This window comes from Scyliorhinus canicula, chromosome 11 (genome assembly GCF_902713615.1).
Source record: "Scyliorhinus canicula chromosome 11, sScyCan1.1, whole genome shotgun sequence".
NCBI lineage: Eukaryota > Metazoa > Chordata > Chondrichthyes > Carcharhiniformes > Scyliorhinidae > Scyliorhinus > Scyliorhinus canicula.
In genome coordinates this window covers 68,636,260-68,663,887 of record NC_052156.1, presented here as the reverse complement: position 1 = coordinate 68,663,887, position 27,628 = coordinate 68,636,260, and positions in this window count along the sequence as shown.

The following is a 27,628-nucleotide window of genomic DNA, read 5'->3' as shown; positions in this document are numbered from 1 at the left end:
TTTGGGCTTCTCTGGCGCCACTGGGTCTGGCCTTCCATAGAATGTATCGATTTGTGCTTAACTTGTGTCCATTGTATCTGGGAGTCGCCCGGTATTGCCTCATTAGTATGTTAACGTGTTTTCTTTCATAGTGCTGTCTGGTCTCTGCAGCAGAAGAAACCAGTTTCTGCAGTCGTCCCAATACACAATCGCCTTGCAAGCTGCTTGCTTTTCAACATGTCCATTTTCCCTGCATTCCTTGCAATCTTCCATTTTGTGTTGGGCAGTGGCCACCCCAGGTGGCTACAGCTGCGCACGAGTACGTATTGAAACACAGTTCTGTGTCAAAAATTCTGCATGCCGATGCGTTAAGCTGCCTTCCTCTCCCACCAGGCCGCCTTCTATGGTGTCAGCCGGCTAGGTCATTGCCATCCTCCGTTTTTTAAATATAAACTTATGTTATGGGCCAGAGTTTAGAGAACCCCAAAGTGTATCTTAGAGTTCACCTGACCCACAACTTTTAATAGATTGTGGTATGGGGAGCACATGGCCCACTCTACAGGTGTGGTACAGCAGAAATGGAAAAGTATTTTTTAAAGCAAAACAATGTTTATTCTATGAACTCAAGTTAACTTTTTAAAACAAACAGTGAACATCTTAGCAATGATTAATTTAAATACAACCCCCAAAGACTACAACAATAAGTAATCCTTTAAGCTTTCCTTTTAACATCCATAAGACTTAAAAACATAAACTTTAACAGAAGCACATCAGGTTAAAGTCACTACTGAGAGCAGTTAGTTTTAAATCACCAAAGGATCGATTTACAGTTTTTAGATTACAGAGAGAGAGAGAGAGAGACTAATACCCCTTCTGGCTGTGACTGAAGCTATCCAGCTCTGAAAACACACCCTGCAGAAAACGAAAGTAAAAAGCTGACAGACAGCCCAGCTCCACCCACTCTCTGACATCACTGCAGTAGAATACACCCATTTCTTAAAGGTATTCTCACTACAGATATTTATATACACACCCATTTCTTAAAGGTACTCTCACATGAAACCTCACCCCAAGAAAAAAAAACCCATCAACCTCAAGATGGTTTCATTTTTCACCTTTTCACTATCCTTTAAGAAATGCACACAGTAAATATATTTTATTGTTTAAAACAAAAACCCGCAAACAGGTACAACAATATAGTCCATTTTTTGTTTTTCAGCCAACTGGAATCCTTCTCGATTGACAGTCTCTTTGAACAAGAAGGTCTCTGCACGATCCGTCCATTTCTCTACGCCCCGACGTTTCTCTTTAAAGTCAGATATTTTAGTTCAAACTCTTCACAGAGTCCCTTGTAATTCTCCAGCACAAGAGCATTGGTTATCACAAACTTTCAGGCATTCAAATACCTGTTGAAAGTCCACTGTCCACTGAAATTTTTGACATTTCTTCAGCAAGTCAATCAGTGGAGAAATTACACTACAAAACTTTTTCACAAATGTCTGATGAAATCCACTCATGCCAAGAAATCGCATTATTTCCCTTCATGTCAAGGATATCAGAACCTCCTCAATAACTCTTGGTTTCACATCCCGTGTGACCATTTGATCCTGTCCGATAGTATGACCAAGGAAAGTGACTTGGGCTTTTCCAGATTCAATTTTGGCTCGGTTTATCACCAAACCCGCCTCCTGAAATCGATCGAATAACTCCATCAGATGTTTCCAATGTTCGTTCCATGTCTGGCTGAAAATTACCAGATCGTCGATGTATACTGCACAATTGGGTAATCCTGAAATGACTTTGTTAGTTAATCGTTGAAATGTGGCTGGGGCATTGTTCGTGCCAAATGGCATAACTTTGAATTGGTATATACTATCTGGAGTCACAAAAGCTGAAATCTCCTTCAACCTTTCAGATAAAGGTACCTGCCAGTAACCTTTAAGTAAATCCAGTTTGGAAATAAAAGCTGATTGTCCCACTTTCTCAAAGCAATCCTCCAAACGTGGGATAGGATAAGAGTCCATTCTTGTAACTGCATTAACCTTTCTATAGTCCACACACAACTGTTGGGTACCATCCGGTTTTGGTACCATCATTATGGGTGAGCTCCATTGGCTGCAACCCACTTCAATTATGCCATTTTTAAGCATTCTCTCAATCTCTCTGTTAACCCAATGCAATTTTAAAGGGTTAAGTCTATATGGATGTTGTTTAATTGGACCAGCACTTCCCACATCTAGATCATGTATAGCCATTTTAGTACGTCCCAATTTATCTCCACAAACTTGCCCATGTGATATCAATAACTCATGTCAGTTCGTTTTTCCTCTAGAAGGTAACTCAACAATTCATCCCAATTTTTAAGAACATCCTCGTTTTTCCAATTTAATTTGAGGAATGTCAAATTCACAGTCATCTGGATTTGGTTTGTCACTTTGAGTCAGAATCATTAAAACCTCCTTTTTCTCTCCTTCCCTTTCAAAGTACCTTTTAAGCATATTCACATAACACACTCGGTTAGTCTTCCACCTATCTGGTGTTTGTACCACATAATTCACCTCACTTAATTTCCTTTCAATCTGATAAGGTCCACAAAACCTTGCTTTTAAAGTTTCCCCTACACTGGTAACAACACTAAAACTTTATCTCCAATCGCAAAACTATGAACTTTGGATTTCTTGTCCCCTACCTATTTCATCACATTTTGTGCAACTTTTAAATTTTGTCTAGCCAATTCATCTACCCTATTTAATCATTCCCTAAAAGTTGACACGTAATCCAATATTGTAGTTCCTGATTTCTCACTCGCCAATTTTTCCTTAATCAATTTAAGTGGTCCTCTTACCTGATGACCAAAAATTAGTTCAAAAGGATTGAATTTGGTTGACTCATTAGGTGTATCCCTAATTGCAAACAGTACGAATGGAATTCCTTCATTCCAATCCTCTGGATAATGGTGACAATAAGCCCTCAACATTGTCTTTAATGTCTGATGCCACCTTTCTAACATTCCCTGCGATTCTGGATGGTACGCAGTTGGTTTAAATTGTTTTATTCCTAAGCTATCCATAACTTCTTTGAATAACCTTGAGGGAAAATTTGATCCATGATCCGATTGTATTTCTGTGGGTAATCCATATTTCTGTGGGTAGTCCATATCTAGTAAAGAATTTAAGTAACTCCTCCACAATATTTTTAGTTGTAATGTTATGTACTGGAATGGCCTCTGGAAACCTAGTGGACACATCGATTATAGTCAAAAGATATTGATTCCAACTTTTTGTTTTAGGAAGCGGTCCTATGCAATCAATTAGAACCTTTGTAAAAGGTTCCTCAAATGCTGGAATGGGTATTAAGGGCGCTGTTTTTATCACTGCTTGAGGTTTCCCTATCACTTGACATGTGTGACATGATTGACAAAATTTAACTACATCTTTATGTAGTCCAGGCCAGGATTTTAGCTTGAGTTTTCTTTATTCCCAAATGACCTCCCACTGGTACCTCATGTGCAACTCGCAACACCTTTCTATACCCTACCGGCAATACTACTTGATGAACTTCTGCCCACTTTTCATTCGCCTGCATATGTAAAGGTCTCCCCTTTTCTCATCAAGACATCACTTTTCCGGTAACAACACTGGTATATACGCAGATTCCTCTTCTGTGTATGCTTTCTGATGCATCCGGTTTATTTCTACATCTTTCTGTTGTAACTCCGCCAATTTTCCTGAACTAAAAATATCCGCCTTATCCTCCATCTGTTCTTGTTCTTTTTCAACCATCTGATCAAAAGTCGTTTCTGATAATTGCACTTCAACTTCAACTTCAACTTCAACTTCAACTTCAACTTCAACTTCATCTTCATCTTCATCTTCACTCTTTTATTTCTCCTCTTGTCTTAACCTGTGACTTTGCGACCTTGTTACTACACAATCCGGAAAAGTCCCAGGATATTCATCCTCCAACACTTCAGTTGTCTGATTTTTCACTGGCTTATCAACCACAGTAGGCATCTAGTAGCCACCTGCGATCCAGCAATATCATTACCCAAGATAAACTGTATTTCTGCACAAGATAGTTTCTTATTACTCTTAATGCCACTTCACCGCTCTTCACTGGACTTTCCAACCTTATCTTATGTAATGGAACACTACTCCTCTCACACTGAATTCCACATATTATCACCTTTTCTGGCAACATTCATCCCAAACTACATAACTCCTCATCTCTTACCATTAAAGATTGACTAGCTCCCGTATCTCTTAAAATTGTGACTTCTTTACCTGCTCCTCCTGATACACATGAGTAAACTTTACCCACACAAGTAAATTCTTTAAAGTGATCTGGCACCTTCTTATCAATCACCTCTTGATCAGGCTGTACAATCGTTTGCACCTCCTTTGCTTCGCTTGGGCTTTCCTTTACCACTGTAACAAACCTCACTGTGTTATCCTGTTTTACCACATCAGCCTTCCCAGTGCTTTCCTTCAAACACCAACACTGTGACATTGCATGGCCGAATTTATTACCGTGAAAACATTTAAAACTTTTCATTTCTTTTCCACCCTCCTGGATTTCTTTTTTAATCTGAGGTACACTCTCCTTATTATCTCCCATCAGATCACCTTTACCTTTACCACTTGAGTATTTCTCATGTCCCCAGTTTCTATCCCTCACAGGCTGAAACTGATGTCGGAAACCAAACTTTGATTTATGAACTAATTCATAATCATCTGCCATTTCTGCTGCTGATCTCACAGTTTTAACCGTCTGCTCTTCCACATGAGTTCTCACTACGTAAGGAATTGAATTTTTAAATTCCTCCAAAAGTATAATTTCTCTTAGAGCTTCATACGTTTGGTCTATTTTCAAAGCCCTTATCCACCTATCAAAATTACTCTGAGCCTTTCAAACTCCATGTATGTTTGACCAAATTCTTTCCTTAAATTTCTAAACCTTTGTCTGTGGGCTTCAGGGACTAGTTCACATGCACCTAAAATGGATTTTTTCACCTTCTCATATGTCCCAGATACCTCACCCGGTAATGATACAAACACTTCACTAGCCCCATCTATCAGCTTTGTTTGAATCAATAATACCCACATGTCCTGTGGCCATTTCATTTGTTTAGCTACCTTCTCAAATGAAATGAAAAAGGCTTCTACTTCCTTCTCATCAAACCTTGGCAATGCTTGGACATATTTAAATAGATCCCCACCAAGCCTTCGACTATGATGCTCTTTCTCACTATCCTCATCACTATCCTCCAACTGTACATTTCCCTTTACATCTGCCATTTCTAACTGACTTATGTTTTTATAAATTGTTTCTGGGAGCCGCTCCTCGTGCCAGTGCAAACCAGGAGTTATTCAGCTTCGGCAGGAGAACGTACTCTTCCAAATGGAGAATTGAGCCCAAGATATCGGAACATTTGGGGTGGGATTCTCTGTTGCCCGACGCTGATATTGTAATCGGCAATTGGGTTGAGAATCCCTGTTTACAACCAAATCAGGGGCAGTGCCTGTTTTCGGATGCTCCTCCCCGTCCAAAATGGTGTCCTCGAGGAGTATGCCGCACTCCGTTGGGAAGGCAACACGGCGTTACCTGAAGGCTCCCCCCTGATGCTCTGCCCCCGATGGGCTGAGATCCCGACGGTTCGGGATGTGTGTGCTGTCAGTTTTTGTGAACCCGGCGTGGCAGCTGCAGACTGTGCCCAGCGCCGCCACAGTCGGTGGGGGAGGCCTTGCTGCTGATCGGGGGGGGGGGGGGGGCTTTGGCGAGGGTTGGGACGGTCTGGTGGGGGGTGGCGAGGGGGTGTCCAGAGGGGAAGCATCTGGCAGGTCAGGTTCGAGCGCGGCCGGCGCCGTGTTGTGCGACGAGACTGCTGCAGGTCGTAGCTGTGCGTATGCGCAGCCACAAACCCGGCAATTCTCTAGGCATTTATATCTGGAATGCCGTGTGTTTTACGTGGCACGGCTACTAGTTCCTCACCAGTTGGAGGATCAGTGTTGGGGCCCCGCCGATTTTTCGTCAGAAAACCAGACATAGCCTCAAAATCGGAGAATACAGCCCTGGGTATTTCTTGATTTCCTCCTTGCAGCTGATTTCAGGCCTGTCAGTAAAACTTGAGAGAGCACCAGAAAATAAAAAAAAGAGAGAAAACTGTGAAATATATTACACCTCTTTGGTATAATACTATTACATTACCTGCCCTATACACAAAATATCAATGCAATTAAAGCTCCTATCAGTCTTACTCTATTATTTGTGCTTTGGGACCGGTGGCTGCAATTCACATATAAACCATCTGAGGGCAATATAAAGATAGGGAAACAAATGCATACAACAGGATTTTGTAACCAAGGAAAAAGACTTTGCTGCAATTTATATGCAGAATTTAATAGAAATCCCTCGAGGTCCAAAATGACCCAATATATGTCAGTCAAGAAGTAAAATAGATATGGAATATTCTGAAAAGAACACCCGTTGACAAGAGCCTTAGGGTTTTGTTACTCTTATTTGACGTGTCCCAATGTGGCACTGTTTGTAAATTATCTAATCTTGGAACAAAACCAGCACGTAGGTAGTAAAGAGTAAGATCAGATATAGCTCTGATACTGTTAAATAGCATGTATATGCTCACTACTCAGTCTTATAGATGCAGAATGGTCACTTTGGTGGAATACTAAAGAGATGGCCTGTGGTTGATGCAACCGTACCCCAATGTAAGTTAAGATACACCCAGAATTTTACATTTTCCGCTTTCCACAATCAAAGAGATTTTGCACCACATATATGTATCTCAATTTGTGGATTTAAAGTTAAATTTGCAGCAAGAAAAATACATTTGTCTAAAGAGTTTTAAGGGCATGGTCAGATTAAAATTGAGTCTTGTGTAGTCCAAATTAAAATAAATAAATAAAAGAGGTACATCATTTGCACTCTGAAAATCTTTAAGTCATCTTAGGTTAAAATAAAAATAAATATATAAAAAATTAAAAAAAACTCAAAGCACAAAAATTACATACACAGCAACAACATCTTAAATTTATAATTGTGGCTGAATTAGAGGAGTACAAGTGCCCTGGAGGGTTGTAGAGTTGGAGGAGATTACAGAGATAGAGAGGGGCAAAGAGGGATTTGAAACCAAGGATGAGACTTTTAAGATCATGAAGTTACTTAATTGGAAGCCAATGTAATTCAGCGAGTGTGTGAGTGACATATGAATGGGACTTGGACTTGTGGCCAGTTCAAGACGTGGACACCAGTGTTTTGGATGACCTCAAGTTTACAGAGGATAGAATCCAAAGGTAATCCACTTTCAGCTAAAAAGCTCTGACAATATTACAGCTGTTTGGTTATGCCTGTGACTTCTCTTTTCATGTAGGTGGCAGAACTTCTGTTTTTCTGTACTCATTTTATGTATTGCTGCGTTTTCAGTCTCAGTGAATCTATTTCAAAATATTTTGGCACTGTGTGCAAAATCCAGTTTTCAAACAAAAGTGGAAGTCATCCCTTTTTTTCTCTTTTAAGTGGTGTTACAGCCTTTTTGTTTTACAAAAAAAGACTTTTGAATTCATGCCCAGTGGGAACTTCACTAAGTACATACTTTAAACTGTCTTTGCATACTAAATAGTGGTCTTCCTTCATAATATAGAGAACAAATGTTAGAGGGTAACAATAACTGAGAACATTTGATAAATTATGATTCCTGTTGATTTATTAATATGGAATCTCACCAACAAAGCCCTGATCAATATTTTGAGGGTAAATTTGTACATGTAAATCATATTCTTTTATCATAGAATGGAGAGAATACCATTCATTCTACAAATAAGTGACCATCATCGATTTTTAAGACAGTCATGTTTCTGACTCACATATCAGAAATCAGAACTAACAATACAAGCAGAATAATGTCCCGCTCCCTCTAGTTCCCAAGAAGAGCAAACTCGCTTAACATATAAGTCATTGGATTTTTGTTTAAAAAAAAGCATTTACCACAATAGCTCACTGATTGTATCTTTTCCGATGGGGTGAAATAGACTTCATGTAGTTCAGGAAGCTTACATTTGATAAATCAGATGGTTGTCAGTCTAGGTTTCGATGCAGCCCGAAGCTATAGCTGTTCTTTTCCACAGTGAAGAATAAGATTATGGGTCCATTAATATATTCATTGTCTCATTGAAAAAATAACAAGGTTTCCCTGAACTAGTTCCTTATTTCCATACTCAGTGCTTTTTCCTTACTAACTGCTTTAACGAAAAAGATGAAACGAGGGACAGAAGTGGCCTATAGCAATGCAGATGCTTTAAAGATCAAATAGAGGGAATATTGATCGACTTTAAAATAACAATTCATACATATGTGATCAAATAATATTTCAATGTTCAATTTATAAGTTTTTATCTTTTTATCTTTCCAAGAAGGTTTAATGTAATTAAGAAATATATGCATTTTGGAATGAGAATCTATATAAATTCCAATGAAGGAATATATTTTTACAATTTGTCATTCGAAGCATGATTAAAATGCGCATGATGTTATTTTTAAGGTGAAAATAAATTATTTGCTGTAGGTGCAGGTATATCTTTGAAAGGGGTATGGGAGTATCAAATGTTATTAAAGCAATACAGGACGAGAGAAATTGCAACTTATTTAATCCTTTTAGACGCAAAGATGTCAAAGTTCTTTCTCTTGCCTCCAGGTATTTGCATGATTGGGGCACAGATGACAGGGGATCCTTTATTGAAGCTGATAAAATGAAGCTATACCGCATCTGGATGGGATAGATTTGATAGACTAGATCACTAGAAGATCATCTATCGTCTTTCATAGCATATCAACCATCGAGTGCCATATACTCTGTACTTGTCACTGAAATAAAATTGCACTATTAAAGTAGTTACTAAGACCAGTGAAACAGGCAATCCGCCACATAACCTTTAAAGAAATTGAATGAAAGGAGTTTCTTAAAATTAGGCAGTTTTGTTTCAGCTGAACTTACTGATTTTGCTTTTTGTTTATATTGCAATGTATGCAATGCTGAGCAGCTGTCACAGTCATTTTCGCAGGATATTTGTTAGAAGTCTGAATATGTCTCAAATCAAAAGGGTTCCAGCATCATCCTTGGAATCAGCCTTGACACTTCACATTAGAAATTCTGACCCACCGGCTGATGCTGGAATATCAACACGATTCCAAATTTTCCAAATTGAAGTCCGGAAATGCTAACTTCTGACTATTACCCTGCTTTTCATGCAATTCAAATGCAATTTTCTTGTCCTGTCTTTAAGAATTCCAAATGTTCAATTTGACAGAGTTCGAAGTATGTTTGATTTCTACCATGTTTTCCAGCTGAGCATATTTCAGCAATCTAGGGGCAGGACGGTAGCACAAGTGGATAGCACTGTGGCTTCACAGAGCCAAGGTCCCAGGTTTGATTCCCCGCTGGGTCACTGTCTGTGCGGAGTCTGCACGTTCTCCCCCTGTCTGTGTGGGTTTCTTCCGGTGCTCTGGTTTCCTCCCAAAGTTCAAAGACATGCAGGTTAGGTGGATTGGTCATGATAAATTTCCCTTAGTGACCAAAAAGGTTAGGAGGGGTTATTGGGTTACAGGGATAGGGTGGAAGTGAGGGATTGGGTGGGTCGGTGCAGACTCGATGGGCTGAATGGCCTCCTTCTGCACTGTATGTACCATGTTCTATGTTCTAGTTTTGTCCAGTTGCACTTATTTCCAGCTTATTTTACATGCTGTAGATTCTATATTTTGGTGCATTAGTTGAACCTCTAAAACGCAGCAGTTTTGAATCACAGATTGTGCTGTTATTTATTGTGCGATAAAATAAAATGTCATGCTGAGTTCTGTTTCTACTCCATTATGGAACTTATGAAGCAGATAATATTTCATTAACGTGGGCCTGGATTTTCCTGCCTGGGTCACGAAGTGCAGATTTGGACATTTCCTGGCTCCGCAAACCTGAGTCGGGAGAAAGTGCCCTGGAAGATTGGATTTTTGTTCCAGGATGGCAGGTAAAAATGGGAATTGGGCCTGATGCTGGAAGGTGCAGAGGTGGGATAATCAGAATACCTGGTCTTGTGCTTTGACAATGTCTCCAAGCTTTTAAAAAGCAATAAAATGAAAAAGAGCCCTCAAACCCTCAAGCCCTCACATCCACTCTGAGCCCCCACACACCCCATGCTCCATTCATGTCATCTCATGCTCACTACCAACCCTCATGGTCCCTCATAACTTCCATTCCAACCTATGCCCTTGTACCCAACCCTGGCCCTCATATCCTCCATGACAACCTGTATCCCTCTAACCACCCCAATGCCACTCATATCCTCTATGCTAACCTCTACCTCACTACCCACCCTCATGGCTCTTTATAGCTGCTTTATCAACTTCATGCCAACCAATGCCCCCACGATACCCTTTGCCCTTAGACCTACCATGACAACTCACCCAGTATCTACCATGGGCAGACCTCAGAACCCATGCTGAGATTAAATAAAATAAAGGTCTAAGTGTCTATTGCAGACTTTATTTTTCTAAAAACTCATTCATAAAAACCTGTTTACTATATTTACATCTCTTCAATTGCATCCTTATAAAAATAAAGATTGCAATTAATAGTCCCACTTCAAAGAGCCTATTACACTTGGAGATTCCAATCAAACTGAAATGGAAGGTTGTAAATTCAGTCATGCAGCATTAATCTAGTAATGGTAATCCTCAAGATTAGGCCAACAGGCAGAGTGAAATAGCAAGCAATTATTGTATTGAAGCATTCAAGACATTTTTATCTAAGATTCAAAGGACAGGAGGTTTGAATGCCTGACAGTTGCTCTGGCAGTTCGTTTTGACAGAGACCAATGAGCTTGACAATTAATTAGTTTATGCACTTTTTACACATATTTATGTCTATTTTAGCAATTCCAAGGCACCTTACCTCTCCTAGGGGACAACTAATCACCCCCAAAAGGCACCTGCTAATTTATATAGAATGCGGTCTCCATTAAATATGCATGTGTAAATGCCGACATGGGCCTAACACCGTCCCAGCAAAAATGGTAGGTGCTGTGTCCATGATGGGACTTGCTTTTATAGGCCTCTTTTGCCATTTTTGCAATTAAGAGGCGCTCACTGTCATTGAGAAAATCTAAGCGAAAAGCTTTGGAGGAGCTGTCTACAAATTGTGGGGCACAATTTAACTGGAAGAAATCTTATAACTGCACACGTCCTACGGGATTGGAGCAATCAGTCTCCCTGTGAATCTCGGCAAATACAAGCTCCCCTGCTAAGGGAGCGGGAAGCCTGAAAATATTCATGATTGGGATCCATATAAAGTCGGCCGCGTATGGAACCGACAGCACCGACCCAGCTGGGATCTGATGTATATTGTAAATATTATCGCGTTGCAATAAACCAAGTTTTCTTTTGACCATCTCAGTTTGGACTCGTTTGCGGCTAACTAAACCATCCCTTCAAACTCCTTCTACCTGGTAAGACCCCCTGGGCCCAATGAATGGCAGTGCCCACCTGGCACTTGAGAACCTGGCACTCCCACCCTGGCAGTGCCCTTGCCAGCCTAGCAGTGTAAGGCTGACACTTCCAAGGTGCCCAGGTGGCACTGCCAGGCCGGCAATGCCCATGTGTTATCCTGCCCTTTTCCGACCACCTGGTGTCTCGAATGACCTGGGCACCGCTCCCCCCCGCCCCCCCCCCCCCCCCCCAGGTGCCATTATGACAGGTCCACGTTTGTAGAAACTGATACTAAATGGTGCCCTGGCGAGGTCTCCCAGGTGCAGTCATTAGGTCCGGGCCACCCAGCAAGATTCAGATAGCTACGTCTCACGACACTCCATTAACTCTGGCCAGGCGTTTTTAGCATTGCAAATCTCACCAGATGCCTCTCGCGAGATTCAACAACATTGGCCCGACACCAAGTTGGGCACAGCTAAGCCGTTAAATCATGCCCATGGTCTTTCAGCAACACTAAATGTTATGTAAGCAATTTGTTTTGCAAATATAACATAATAATGTAACAAGTTACAATGTACCTTGTTTCATTTATGGAAAGATATGCAGGTTTCTGAATGGACAGATGTTCCTACTGTGTGCCAATGTTTTGAGTTGTTCCAGTTCACTAGAAGCTTTCCTTGGGCACTGATATGTGCATTTTGTATTATTTTACAGATACACAGTCTTATTTCAAAATCATAAACTATCAGTTCAACAACACTACCAGTTCCCCAAATATTAGCTTTTCCCAGTTTGATAATTAGTGGCACTTTCAAAATCTCTTCATTGTACGCACAGGCTTGCTGTATTAATCCTGTTCCAATATACGTTACATTACATTTATCTAGCATAAACTCCATCTGCCAGTCCATCTGCTTAATTGGCTCATTTCCTTTTGAATGCTGTTCATCTCCCTTGCATTTGCCAACTGACCATATAGTGCATCCATTTCAAAAAAGAATGTTAAATGTTGCTTACGAATATTAGGCAGGAGGTGCACTTGCATTCATTCCTCCCATTCCATCATCACCACGCCCATGCAAAACAACCTATTATTTGGACAAGAACAAAGGACCGCTGGAAACACATAGCAGGTCTGCCAAGATCCATCAGGAGAGAAACAGAATCAGTGTTTCGAGTCCATACTCTTTGTCAGAACTGAAAGGAGGGAGAATGTAGAAACTGCAACAAAAGCAGAAAACTTTATGAACAAAAGACAGATGGCCTGGAGAGGGGGAGGGTGTGTTTTGTATTGAAGAAATACATGTCCGGAATATTAAAAGAAGAGATGAGTGGGTTTAAGATAGACGAGAAAGGTCAAAATCGAAAGCCGCCACATTCTGACACCACTATTGCTGGATATTCAGCATCTACCACTTCTGCCAGCAGCGTTTGGTCAATCAAAAAAAGTCTATACAAGAATACACCTTGTGCACATGGGAGTAGAACAAAAACTTGTTACTCCTCGGCCTCACGAATCTCCACGGAGTGATTTCCCCCCCCCTATCTTCTCCATGAACCCAGGAGCTCCTTGGCCATAGCTGACACCTTCTCAGGACAAAAACTCGAATGGTCCAGCCTTGGATCAAGGACCATGTTGAGATCTCCACCCATAATCAGCTGATGGGAATCTACGTCAGGAATCTTCCCCTGTACCCGACTCATAAATTCCTCATCTTCCCAGTTCGGGGCATATATATTCACCAACACCATGGTCATTCCCTCCAGTTTCCCACTAACCATAACATATCTATCCCCCGGGTCCGCTTCTATTTTCCCCACCACGAATACCACCCGCTTATTAACCAAAATCGCCAACCCCCTCATTTTGAAGTCTTACCCCGAATGGAATACTTGCCCAACCCATCCCTCACTTAAGCTAATCTGATCCCCCACCTTCAAATGTGTCTCTTGCAGCATGGCTGCATCCGCCTAGAGTTTCCTCAAGTGCACGAACAAACAGGCCCTTATGACTGGCCTATACAGTCCCTGATGATGGACGTTAACGCACTCCTACCACCTTCCCTGCCGATCAGCCATACCCTCTCCTCGGACAGTTTTCGGCCCATGTCCCGCACCCCCCTGGCCCGCCCTCGGGCAATTACCGTCATCCGCCCCCCTCCTCCTCCACTTTGAAAGCCCCCATACCCATCAGCAGTACTGTCCTCCCCCCTCACTTCCCCTCCAACCCACCCCCCACAGATCTTCAGCTCACCCTCCGCTGTGCTTCCATGAGCTAATCTGCCCAGTAAGCCTGGCAGCCCCCATCCATGCTGCCTAACATCCTACCCCCACTGATTCCCCTCCCCCCGAAGTGTTGGGAGAGAGGGAGGGGCCGGGTACTGGGTCGATGTGAAGTGGAGGCCATCTACTACAATTCCCTCCCTGAGTCGCATTTGGTGGCCATCCTTGACTGGGCCTGGATGGGCTTGGCTGATGCTCGAGTGTCCCAAGTGGTGTGGTACCCCCCTGTTCTGTCCACTGCCCATTGGTTACACCAGGGACAGGGGGCGGAGAGCCTGAGGCACTGTGGTGCTCCTGCGGGAGTTACTGGTACGATCCCCATCTCCTCCTTCTTCTTCGTGGTGCCTAATAGCTCCCAGGCTACTCTGTGGTACAGGGTTGCGACCGGAGCGAGCTTTGGGGACTACCCGCCACCTGGCGCTGCCAATCCTGGAGGCCAGCTTTCGTCTTGAAATGGGTTTCCATGATCGCGGCCATGGAGCACAGGGACTGGGTCACCTCCTTCTGGGACTGTGCCACATCATCAATGACTGCGCTGCCTCCCTCCGGGGCTGACTCAGATTAGCCAGCGCCTAGACAATGCTGATGACACCTTGAGCCATAACCCATTGTGACTTGGTCAAATTCTGGAGGCATGCTGTAATGTCTAGGTGGCTGTATACTGTACCTTGGTCATTGTCCACACAGAGTGTCCCAGACTTTAGACATCCTGACCCATGGCCGGCAGGTACCTTCACCCCTAAGGCCTCCATCAGTGTTAGCCTGGGAGGCACGCATTGTCACCACCACCTCCTGCCCCTACTGCCGGTTGGACTCCTCCAACTGCACCTGCAGGCGCTGGATGTTTGCAGACAGCCCCTCCTGTAGTTGTTCACTCTGTGTCTGCATCTCCCTTATCGATGGCATGGCTCTTTCCAGAAGCCCAAGACCCTCAGCAACTAATCCCTGGGTCAGGCTGCCCTCTGAACGTCCGCCCCCTCGGGGGTTCCTACCTCCACCTGATGTACTACCGCACATGTGTGGTGCTCCAGGAGCCTCTTCACTAAAGTGCCCAACCGAGGTGAGTGTCTCTGGGATGGTGGAGGGGTTTAGAGACAGCTGTGATGGAATGTCAGTGTCGTCCCTGGACTGGTGTTCCATGGTGTTCTTGGGCTGGTGTTTTGGGGGTATCCTCTCTATCCATGGTCTCCTCGTCACTGGAATCTGCTTGGGGTTGGGGGGGGGGGGGGGGGCGCGGGGGACAACAGAGGGGCCAGCCTTATCATCAGCTGATCCTGCAAGACACAAGACATGAAGCATGATTGCATCACGGGTTGGGGTAGTGGGTGGTTGTGAAGGCACGGTGAGCGGGTGGTGTGAGGATGGTGAGGGAGTGATGAGGGAATGGTGAGGGGTTGGTGTGGAGGTGGTGAGGGGGGTGGTGAGGGGGTGGTGGGGGGTTGGTGAGGGGGTGGTGTGGGTCATGCCACACATGCCATGGGAAACCACAATGCAAAGGGGTCTCACTTGGTTGCCTGATTCCCACCTCTGCCTCGACCAGGTCCAGTGCCCACTGCTACAGCTGCGGTGAGGGGCCTAGGTCTGCTGGTCCCCCTCTAGTCTTCTCTCACGGCGGATGTAGGTCATCTTCCTGAGAGGCGGTGGTAACAGACCATGCACAGTGTGAGCACAAGACATGGGAAGCTGGTGGCCTTCGTGGCCAGGGCACCCGGCCATGGTGGCTGGTATGGGTGCTGGTATGTAGTGCGGGATGGGGAGCGAGAACACAGCCGGCAGGTGGGGTTCGCTCATCCCCCGGGTGTGGGGGGGTCAGTATTTCCGGGAGTTTGGGATGGGGTTTGATGCCAGGGGCACCGTGCTGCCTGCTCCCTACTCACCTTGGTTGCCCTGAGGAGGTTGTGCAGGTTTTTCCAGCACTGGTGGCTGGTCTTGGCGGTGGGGCCCATGGATCTCACAGGCCCTGCCACCTGCACCCAGGCCCCTTGTCGGTGGCAGGTGGCAGCCTCCTTCCCACCCCGGGGAACAGGGTGGTCTGCCTCTCCTCCATGGCATTCACCAAGGTCTCCAGCTTGCCGGCTGCAAACTGGGGTGCCACTCTTCATGTTCCCATCTTGTTGGCTGAGATGAGTGTGTGTGGGGAGTGGAGTGCTAATATGCAGCTGCAACTTGCCAGCCTCTTGAGTGGCAATCCCGATGCTGGCGAATCAGACACCATTTTTCATTGGAATTGTCCGTGTTCCACGTGGCGTTGGCGCTCGCCCATTAACAGATCCTGAGTTTCTCCGGGACCAGCACCAATTTAGTTACTGTAAAAGTCCACCGATCAGTTCTGGCATCAACACTTTGGGCTGGATTCTCTGATTACTGACGCCAGAATTGCATTCGGGGATTGGCTGGAGAATCCGTTTTGACGCCGAAATTGGGGGTGGTGCCATTTCTCAGATGCTCCGCCCCCTCAAAAATGTCATAATCGCTGAGTATACCGCCTGCCATTGGGAGGTCCTCAGGACGTCACCATAAGGTCCTCTCCTGATGCTCCGCCCTCGATGGGTCGACTTCCCGACGGCGTGGGACATATGTGCTCACAGTTTTTGTGTGGCGGCTGCGGACTGTGTCCCGGCTGAGGTTTGTGTCCAGCGTCTTCACAGTCGGGTGGGTGGGGGTGGGGGGGGGAAGGTGGGGAGCCATTCCGCTCACCGGGGGGGGGGGGGGGGGGCTTCAGTGGGTGCTTGGGGTTCTGGTGGGGGGTGGTCCAGGGGTGATGTAGAGGGTTACCGGGGGTGCGCCATCTGGCAGGTCGGGTCCGCGTGTGGCCATCGCCATGTTGTAGGCGCCGCAGGTCGACGGAGCAATTCTCCATCCGTATCTGCAGGTAAAGCCGGGGGCCTTATGTGGCGCGGCTGCTAGCCCCCCACCTTGCAGAGCATCGGTGCGGGGGCGGCGCCAACGTTCTGGTCGCAAGATTAGACACTTCCTCCGGGCATAGCCTCAAAATCGGAAAATCGAGCTCTCAGTTTCTGAAACGGAGAAGCCCACCCCTGATGTATTCAGGCAAGTTTATCAACCTTAATTAACCTTACTTAATTTTGAAAATTATCATTTAAAGCACGCAAGGTGAGTTTATTTCTAAGATGGCAAAAGCTAGTTATTTATTGTGGGTCTTTCCAGATCTTTGAAAGGGATATGTGAGTATCAAAATCGAATAAGAGTGAAAATCAATTGAAAATAATGTGTATGGTTATTATGAGCAGGTTGTACTCAAATGTTGCTTGCTTCATCCTCGTGTGGGCATGCACTGTGTATTTCTGGACTTTTCTATTTTGATTCAATAGTGCATCAATGAAAAATAATCAACAATAACATTCAAATCGAAGGTGATGTTTGTTATGCTGATTACATTCATAGTAATACTCCTTTGGAATATAAAATTGCGGCTGATAGATGTATAAGTGAATGAAGAATGTATGGGTTGCTGAATGATCCATTGTACTGAAGAGATTAACCATGTTAGAGTGCGGGCTCTCAAAAAAGCTCAGTCCCAATCATCATCACTGGCAATTGTGAATATTCCACTGAACCAATGATAGATTTCTGGAAATTTGGAATAAGAACAAAAACTGCTGGAACAGTCAGTGGATATGCTAGAATCTATGGACAGTGCAACAGAGTTATCAGGCAGAGCACTTTCAAAATAATCATCTCCAGTTTTCCTCCTGCCCATATGAGTGCCGCTATGCTTTGTCCTTTTGTGGGATATGTGGAATATTCCTTGTTCCAGTTCTAACCAAACACCCTATTTGTCCAATATATTGATGACTCCTACAGTGCTGTTTCCTGCGCTTGCTCTGAACTTGATAATTTCAATTCTTTGCTTTCAATTTCCACCGTTCTCCATCATTCCAACTCTTCCCTCCTCTTCCTTGACTTCTGTAATCAGTATGAGCCCACTGACTCTCACAGCTACTTTCACTACACTTGCCCGTGCCCTGAGTCCTGTAAGGACTTGAATGCATTCTCCCAGTTTTTCTCTCTTTCGTTGGCACCTGTTTGGATGGTGATAGCTTTCGATACTTGCACTTCCAAGATGTCCTCCTTCTTCCCCTTCTCCTTTCAGCATTCCACAGGCACTATTTCATAGAACATAGAATCTACAGTGCAGAAGGAGGCCATTAGGCCCATTGAGTCTGCACCGGCCCTTGGAAATAGCACCCTACTTAAACCTATGCCACCAGCCGTAACTAAGTAAGGGGTAATTTAGCATGGCCAATCCACCCAACCTGCACATCTTTGGACTGTGGGAGGAAACCAGAGGACCCGGAAAAAAAACACGCAGACATGGGGAGGAAGTGCAAACTCCACACAGACAGTCACCTGAGGCCGGAATTGAACCCAGGTCTCTGGAGCTGTGAGGCAGCAGTGCTAACCACTGTGCCACCATCCTGCACACAGGGTGTACGGGTCCACTCCTTAACCAGCCTTGCACCCTCTCCCCATCCTATCATACTTTTTTGTAGCAGATACAACACCTATCCTTTTACCTCCTCCCTCCCGACTAGCTAAGGCTGAAAACACTCCTTTCAGGTAAAACAACAATTCATGATGTACTTCCTTCAAGTGAGGAAACTGTCTTCACTGCTCACAGTGTGGTCTCCTCAACATAGGAGGGACCAATCACAGACTGGGTGACTGTTTTGCAGAACACTTGCGTTCAGTCCGCAAGCCTGACCCCAAGCTTCAAATCACCTTTCATTTTAATTTTCCACCTTGTTCCCACTCTGACCTTTCTGCCCTTGGTCTGCTACGGCGATCCATTGAAGTTCTTTTTTTTTAACAAACAATTTTAATGAGGTATTTTTGGCATTACAAACAACCACAGCTTAAATATAGAGTCCAAAGAACAATAGTCATAGTGCAACCGCCGACATCTGTCCCTCCAAGGCCCGCCTATTAAACCCCTCTATCTATACTACCCTAGCCCCCTCCCCCCCCCCTCAACACCCCCCCCCCCCCCCACCCCCCCTCCCCCTGCTGACGATTATTTCTCCGCAAAGTAGTCGACGAATGGTTACCACCTCCGGACGAACCCTGACACTGACCCTCTCAAGGCGAACTTGATCTTTTCCAGGTCGAGAAAGCTCGCCATGTCAGTTAACCAGGCCTCCGACTTCGGAAGCTAGTAATATCCGTCGCCAGGCTACCAAGGAGGCAAAAACCAAAATATCTGCCTCTTTCTCCTCCTGGACTCCCGAATCTTCCAACACCCCAAACATCGCCACCCCTGAACTCATTTCCACCCTTGTCTTCAATATTCTGGACATGACGTCCGCAAACCCCTGCCAATATCTGCTAAGTTTTGGACATGCCCAGAACATTTGGACATGGTTCGCTGGTCCACCCGCACATTTTACACACTTGTCTTCCACCCCAAAGAATCTGCTCATCCGGGCCACTGTCACGTGCGCCCGGTCCACTACTTTGAATTGGATCAAGCTGAGCCTAGTGCATGTACTGATTGCGTTGACCCTGCTCAATGCGTCTGCCCATAGGCCGTCCTCCATCTTGCCCCCCAGTTCCTCCTCCCACTTACGCTTCAGCTCCTCTATCTGCGTCTCCTCCGCCCCATTCATTCTTTGTTAATGTCTGAGGCGCTCCCCTCCCCCACACATCCCCAGACACTACCCTATCCTGTATCCCTCTTAGTGGCAGGAGTGGGAAGGATACCTACCTGCGCAGAAAGTCCCGCACCTGCTGATATCTGAAGTCGTTCCCTGCTGCCAACCCAAACTTCTCCTCCAGCGCCCTCAAGCTAGGGAAGCTTCCTTCCAGAAACAGGTCCCCTATTGTCTCAATTCCTGCCCTTTGCCATACCCGAAACCCCCAATCTAAGCTCCCCGGAGTAAACTGATAGTTGTCACATATTGGGGACCAGATCCAATGAAGTTCAAAACCAAGCTGGTGGCTGCACTGGCTTCAACACTCTTTGATTTATCCCTGCTCTGCAGGCAGCTGAGGGAGCCTCCAAATTGAGGTCACTTTGTACTCCCTGCCGAGAATCAGAGAATGGTTACAGCTCAGGGGGAAAAGCTTCAGTACGCTATGTCCATGTGAGAGCAAATCAAGAAGTCCCCCTCCCCTCCTCTTATCCCGTAGTCCAACAATTTGAGAATCCCAAAGTGTATCATGGAGTTCACCCAACCCACAACTTTTAAGAGATTGTGGTAAGGGGAACACATGGCCCACTCAACAGGTGTGGTACAGCAGAAATGGTAAAGTATTTTTTAAAGCAAAACAATTTTTATTTTATGAACTCAAGTTAACCTTTTTAAAACAGTGAACATCTTAGCAACCATCAATTCAAATACAACCCCCAAAGACTACAACAGTAAGTAATGCTTACGCTGTCCTTTTAACATCCAGAAGACTTACAAAAAACATAACCTTTAACAGAAGCACATCAGGTTAAAGTTACTACTGAAAACATTTTTTAATTCTGAATTCACCAAATGATCAAGAGATAGTCTTTTCATGGCAGAGAGATCAACAGTACAACTGCTATGTTTGGATTCAGCTCCAACACTGAAAACAAAACTAAAACACACACTTCAGCAAACAGCCTAAAACGAAAGTAAAAGCTGACAGACAGCCCATCTCCACCCACTCTCTGACATTACTGCAGTAATAAACACCCATTTCTTAAAGGTACTCTCACTACAGATATTTATATACACACCTATTTATAAACACCCATTTCTTAAAGGTACTCTCACATGACACTATCCAATTCCCTTCTGAAAGCCATGATTGAATCTTCCTCCTCCACATTCTCAGACAGTGCATTCAGATCCGAACCACTCTTCAAAAAAAGGTTTCTGTTCATGTTGTTGTTACTTCTGTTGCAATCATCTTAAATAGGTGAACCTCTGGCTCTCAGTCCTTCTCCCAATAGGAGTAGCTCCTCACTTTCTACTCTGTCTAAACATCTCAATTTTGAATACCTCTATCAAATTCCCTCTCAACCTTGTTGTGGTTACCTTGGAGACCATAAATATTGACAGAGAAATTTGAACACCCAGTGACTTACTGAAATAAATTATGCCGTTGGATTTGAAATTTTTAAACTAAATCTAACATTACTGTATATATGAAATAAAATTAAACAAATGTTGCTAATTTTAACAGTCTTGGCTAAGAACTTTAACTTTACTTCAAAAAGCACTACAAAAACACAACCCCATATACTTTAGTCTAAAACTCTCCACTGAATGTTTGCTTCCTCCCTATGTTGCCGCACCTCCCCACCCTCACACAACCACCCCACAGAACGTCTTTGGCTTCTTATCAGGTTATAGAAGGTTATCTACTTCCTTGGGATTAACTGCAAACTTTTTCACAGCTGCTTTGTAAGGCTTTTCAGCTCAAGCCTGAACCTTCGCTTGCAATTATGAGCAGTGAATTTAACATAAAATTAGAAACAGCTCTGGTTCTAACATTGTAGCTCCATTCTCCTGGCCCACAGCTGATTCAAAGATTCCAAGCTAAACACATTGTTTTCACTATCAGGGTCACTGCAGATTTCCTTCTCTAACTCCAAACTAGGATAATCTTCTAGGCTCCCCCCGCACTACCCCCCCCCCCCCCCCCCCCCACCCATCAAACTCTACATCCAAATTGAACTCAAACTCTCATTTGCATTCTATGTATTGAACAATACAGTTAGCATTTCTCTGCTTAAGGTGTACGCCTGCCGAACATTTATCTCTTTTGGCCCCCTAACTCTATGGGCTACAAACTACCCAAGACCGCAGCTGACTTTGCTTGCTTCTGTTAGCAGAATCTGCACAGATAAATAGATAAAGGAAACCTCCTTCAATCCCCACAGCCCACTCCATGGCAATGTCAAGTTTGCAGTTAATCCAAGGAAGTAGATATCCTTCCAGAACCTGATAAGAAGCCAAAGATGTTCTGTGGGGTGGTTGTGTGGGGGTGGAGGAGGTGCATATTTCCAATGTTTTGATACTGGGATCCACATGACTAAATTGGTATTTCTGATGGAGTAAACAAACCCTCTCGCCAGAGTGCTGGTTTGACAAAAGTGCTTTTAACTTCTTCATCTGGGAACAATGTGATTAATTTAAATTCCTCATTGACATATTTGTAGACACATCTTTCCCTATTAAATGTTCAAAGATGGACCATCTATTTGTTTACATTATCCTCACTTCCAATCTGAACCGCAATCAATAAACATAGATTACCCTTCAACTACAATCCCCAGCTTGTCTGACCACTTCCAAAACAAACTTTTTCAATTTTTTCTACATTTAACACTACAACTCAGGGGAAGATTCTCCATTGGCCAATGCTGAAATTGTGAAACGCAATTGGGCGGAGAACGGTTCCGACACCAAAATCGTGGTGGACACCGATTTGACGGCAAATCGCAATTCTCCGTCACCTCGACAGCATAAGACCATAGACATAGGAGTGGAAGTAAGGCCATTCGGCCCATCGAGTCCACTCCACCATCAATCATGGGTGATTTCAACTCCATTTACCCGCTCTCTCCCCATAGCCCTTAATTCCTCGAGAAATCAAGAATTTATCATTTCTGTCTTAAAGACACTCAATGTCCCGGCCTCCACCGCCCTCTGTGGCAATGAATTCCACAGACCTACCACTCTCTGGCTGAAGAAATTTCTCCTCATCTCTGTTCTAAAGTGACTCCCTTTTATTCTAAGGCTGTGCCCCCGCGTCCTAGTCTCCCCTGCTAATGGAAACAACTTCCCTACGTCCATCCTATCCAAGCCATTCATTATCTTGTACGTTTCTATTAGATCTCCCCTCAACCTCCTAAACTGCAATGAATATAATCCCACGATCCTCAGACGTTCATCGTATGTTAGGCCTACCATTCCTGGGATCAGTGTGAATCTCCGCTGGACCCGCTCCAGTGCCAGTATGTCCTTCCTGAGGTATGGGGCCCAAAATTGCTCACAGTATTCTAAATGGGGCCTAACTAGTGTCAATGTGTACCGGAACGCACATACAGTAATCACCATTTGCATATCATTAGGGGTCCCGACCCCGTATTCTCCGGGACCTCTGTGATTCCCCTCCTCCGATGAGCCATGTTGCTGACGGCGCAGTTCATTTGTGCTTTTAAAATTCATGAAACTGGCATCGTGGCTACTGAGGGAGAGAGAGGGGGTACGGAAAGTGTCCAACATCACTATGGTTTGCTGACAGTTGTGTCGCTCACTGGGGGGGCTTCTGCCAGGGCTAGGGGCAGTAACGGCGGGTGGCCAGGAGGTGGACTGTGGGGTCGAGGTGGATGGACTCGGAACACCATTGCCGCAGCCAACAAGCCAGCAATGCAGCTGCACACGCCACTGACATCCTACTGTGAACTTAGTGCCCCGGGTCGTATATATATGTCCCCACAGGCCACCCCCATGGGTTCCCTCTGGCCCCAGTCAACCCAGCAGCTGGATGAATGCCCCACAGCATAACCAGTGCCATCTTGGTTGTGATGAGTGTGTGGGGGGATTGTAATGTGTATATGCAGCTGCAGCTTGTCAGCCTATCAATCATGGACCCGGTGAATCCGTACCATTTTTCATTGGAATCGATTGTGTTCCATGTGGAACTGGTGCTCGCTCCTTAACAGTAACGGAATCGGTCCAGATGCGGCAATTTTACTGTCGTGAAAGTCTACAAATTCTGGGTTGGCGTCAACATTTAGTCTCAGAAACGAAGAATCCTGCCCCAAATCTTTCAGGCTTTGGATAGTCGGCTATTGTCATACCCCCCCCCCCCCCCCCCCCCCCCCCCCCCCCCCCCCGGAACTCCGTGGAATTGCCTGGAGTTTGAACTTGACAGGCAATTTTCCTGTTCCCTGGGATCTCCTGGAAAATTCAGACATCAGACAGCCCAGATCTACTTACCTAGATAGTTACCCCAGAAATAGTAGACAGAAATATATGACTTTGACTGTTGGGTAACTATACAACTGACCACTCCCACTTCCCAGACAACCTCTTGACCCCACCAACTATCCCTGACCCGGCCTGGCTATCCCCCTCCCCACTCCCTCCACCCCGCCCACTTCACTCCCCAACCTGATCTGACTAGCCCCTAACCTGACAACCCCTCCCTGCCCAACATGACGATCCCCATCCACATATCTACCTCACCCACCTGCCACCCTTCCCATTTACCCACTTACTTCACCCATCCTACCCACTTAGATACTACATATTTGCCCGTGTACTTATTCATTAACACATTGGCGCCGGAATGTGGCGACTAGGGGCTTTTCACAGTAACTTCATTGAAGCCTACTCATGACAATAAGCGATTTTCATTTTCATTTCATTTCATTGGAAAGCTGCCTAAATTCCCCAAAGACTTCAGTGTGTCAGTGAACACTTACCAGAATATAACGGCTAGTGCAGTAAAAGGTGGACATGGCTTGTTTTCCCCCTGTGGTGATCCACCACTGTATATATGTGTGTGCCTGTATTAGGGGATGTACAGCAGTACCGGTATTACAGGTTGGTTGGTAGCCCCTGCCAGCTAGCTCCGCCCACTGGGAGCAGTATAAATATTCATGAGTTCTCCTGAGCTGCCATTCTACCAGCTGCAGTCGAAGGATAAGCATCTCACGGTAATAAAGCCTCCCTTGTACCGATTCGAGTCTTTGTGTGCAATTTTTAGCGTATCACCCCTAATGATCCGAAGCTACCAGGAAACAATTCGATGGAAGACCACCCCGCATTTATAGAGAAGCTGGGATTGGAACACCCAGCCAGAAATGCAGAAATTCATCACAGTACAGAAAAGCAAGAGCAGATTGGCAGTCCAGCGGGGCTGAGTCATGAAATCAGATACTCATAACAAACCTTTCTCGTGAGAACAGCCTCACCCTTGAAAGCAGTGTTCTTCAAACTTTTTTTCCGGGGACCCATTTTTACCAACCGGCCAATCTTTGGGACCCAACCCGGCCAACCTTTGGGACCCAACCCGGCCTACCTTCGGGACCCATTCCGGCCAACCTTAGCGACCCACCATTTTCTCTTACTTTGTTTGCTGTTGTTAAAAATGGAAGAAATGGTTTTGCATCCCTTTGGCCCCGTGATGCGTGATCAATGAACACAGAAACAAAGGAGTAGTCTGAATCGAAGGCTTTAATCTACAAGAAGTGTGCCCAGCAGCAGGAGTACAGAAATGACCTGGCTGCTGGGAAACACGGGTTCTTATACTCTGCTTTGTAGGCGGAGCTACCTTCCTCTCGACCAATGAGAAGACAACACTTGGGCCAATGGGCAGCGAACCTTCTACACCAATAGCAGCTCACACTCCCAGGTACCGTAATACCCCTAGTCATACTACCACATTCACCCCTTGTTGAGAAAGGAACCCGGGGTGGGGGGGGGTGTGCCTTTGAGAAGCCGGGGAATGAGAGAAGGGAGGGGTGTGTGTCCCGTGTGAGTGGGATAAGAGACTGGTAATATGACTAGTGATGTGAGATCATACCTCTCCAACGGTGGCTGCCCACTGGCCCGTAACTATATACAGGGACGTGTTAGAACATGGTAACTATTTACAGGGTTGGAAACCAGAGAACAAAAAATAAAAAATCCATTAACAGTTCATATCGACTCGTTGGAAAACAAAAGAACAAACAAAAAAAGTCCATTAACAGTTCATATCGACTCAATCAGCCGATCGGGGGCCTTGGACGTCCTCTGCGACCTGCGGAGCTTCACTGGCGGCGTTGGAGATGCGGGCGTCCATGACTCCGGGAGCGATGATCCGGTCCTCGTGGCTGCGTCCGTACCCCTAGGCGGATCTGGTGAGGGCCAGGCCATGGGGGGGGGGGGGGGGGGCACGTCTGGTCCTCTAGGCAGCGCGGGTGAGGGGGTTGGCGGGGCAGCTGGACCCTCTCGAACAACGGGTCTGGCTTGTACGCTCGCACGTGTTTCCGGAGCAGGATGGACCCGGGGGCAGCCAGCCAGGTCAGGAGCGGGGTCCCTGAGGAAGACTTCCTGGGGAAGACAAGAAGGCGTTCATGAGGCGTTTGATTGGTAGATGTGCAAAGCAGTGACCGGATTCAGTGGAGGGCGTCTGGGAGGACCCCTTGCCAGCAGGAGACTGGGAGATTTCTGGATCACAGGGCCAGCAGGACGGTCTTCGAGACGGTACCGTTCTCCCTCTCGACCTGTCCGTTACCCTGGGGGTTATAACTGGTCGTCCTGCTTGAGGCGATGCCCCTGCTGAGCAGGAATTGACGCAGTTTGTCGCTCATACAGGAGGACCCCCTCTCGCTGTGAATGTACGCGGGGAATCCGAACAGGGAGAAAATGGTGTGTAGGCCTTTAATGATGGTGGGTGTGGTCATGTCAGGGCAGGGGATGGCGAACGGGAAGCGGCAGTACTCATCAATCATGTTGAGGAAGTACGTGTTGCGGTTGGTAGAGCGGAGGGTACCTTTGAAGTCCATGCTGAGGCGTTCAAAGGGACGGGAAGCCTTTATCAGATGTGCTTTTCTGGGGTGGTAGAAGTGGGGCTTGCACTCCGCGCAGATGTGGCAGTTTCTAGTGTCTGTCCTGACCTCCTCGATGGAGTAGGGCAGGTTGCGGGTCTTTACAAAGTGAAAGAAGCGGGTGACCCCCGGGTGGCAGAGGTCCGCGTGGAGGGATCGGAGGCGGTCCACTTGTGCGTTGGCACAAGTGCCGCTGGACAGGGCATTGGGAGGCTCATTCAGCTTCCCAGGACGATACAAGATATCGTAGTTGTAGGTGGACAACTCGATCCTCCACCGCAAGATCTTGTCGTTCATTATCTTGCCCCTCTGTGCGTTGTCGAACATGAAGGCCACTGACCATTGGTCTGTGAGGAGGGTGAACCTCCTGCCGGCCAGATAGTGCCTCTAGTGTCGCACAGCTTCTACTATGGCCTGAGCTTCCTTCTCGACCGAGGAGTGGCGGATTTCGGAAGCATGGCGGGTACAGGAGAAGAAGGCCACGGGTCTGCCCGCTTGGTTGAGGGTGGCTGCCAGAGCTACATCGGACGCATTGCTCTCGACCTGGAAGGGGAGGGACCCGTCGATAGCGCGCATTGTGGCCTTTGCGATATCCGCTTTGATGCGGCTGAAGGCCTGGCGGGCCTCCATCGTCAGGGGGAACGTGGCTGATTGGATGAGGGGACGGGCTTTGTCGGCGTAATTGGGGACCCACTGGGCGTAATATGAGAAAAAACCGAGGCAGCGCTTGATGGCTTTGGGGCAGTGGGGGAGGGGGAGCTCCATCAGGGGGCGCATGCGTTCCGGGTCGGGGCCTATCACTCCATTTCGCACTACGTAGCCGAGGATGGCTAGGTGGTCGGTGCTAAACATACATTCGTCCTTGTTGTAAGTCAGATTCAGGAGCTTTGCGGTTTGGAGGATTTTGCGGAGATTGGTGTCGTGGTCCTGCTGATCGTGGCCACAGATGGTGACATTATCGAGATACGGGAAGGTTGCCCGTAAGCCATATTGGTCGACCATTTGGTCCCTCTCCCTTTGGAAGACCGAGACCCCGTTTGTGACACCGAAGGGAACCCTTAAAAAGTGGTAGAGCCGCCCGTCCACTTCGAACGCAGTGTACCTGCAATCACTTCGCGCGGATGGGAAGCTGGTGGTAGGCGGATTTGAGGTCCACCGTGGAGAAGACCTTTTACTGCGCGATCCTGTTGACCAGGTCGGATATACGGGGGAGAGGGTACGCGTCCAGCTGCGTAAACTCTGTTGATGGTCTGACTGTAGTCTATGACCATCCTATTCGTCTCCCCGGTTTTTACCACCAGCACTTGTGCTCGCCAGGGGCTGTTGCTAGTCTCG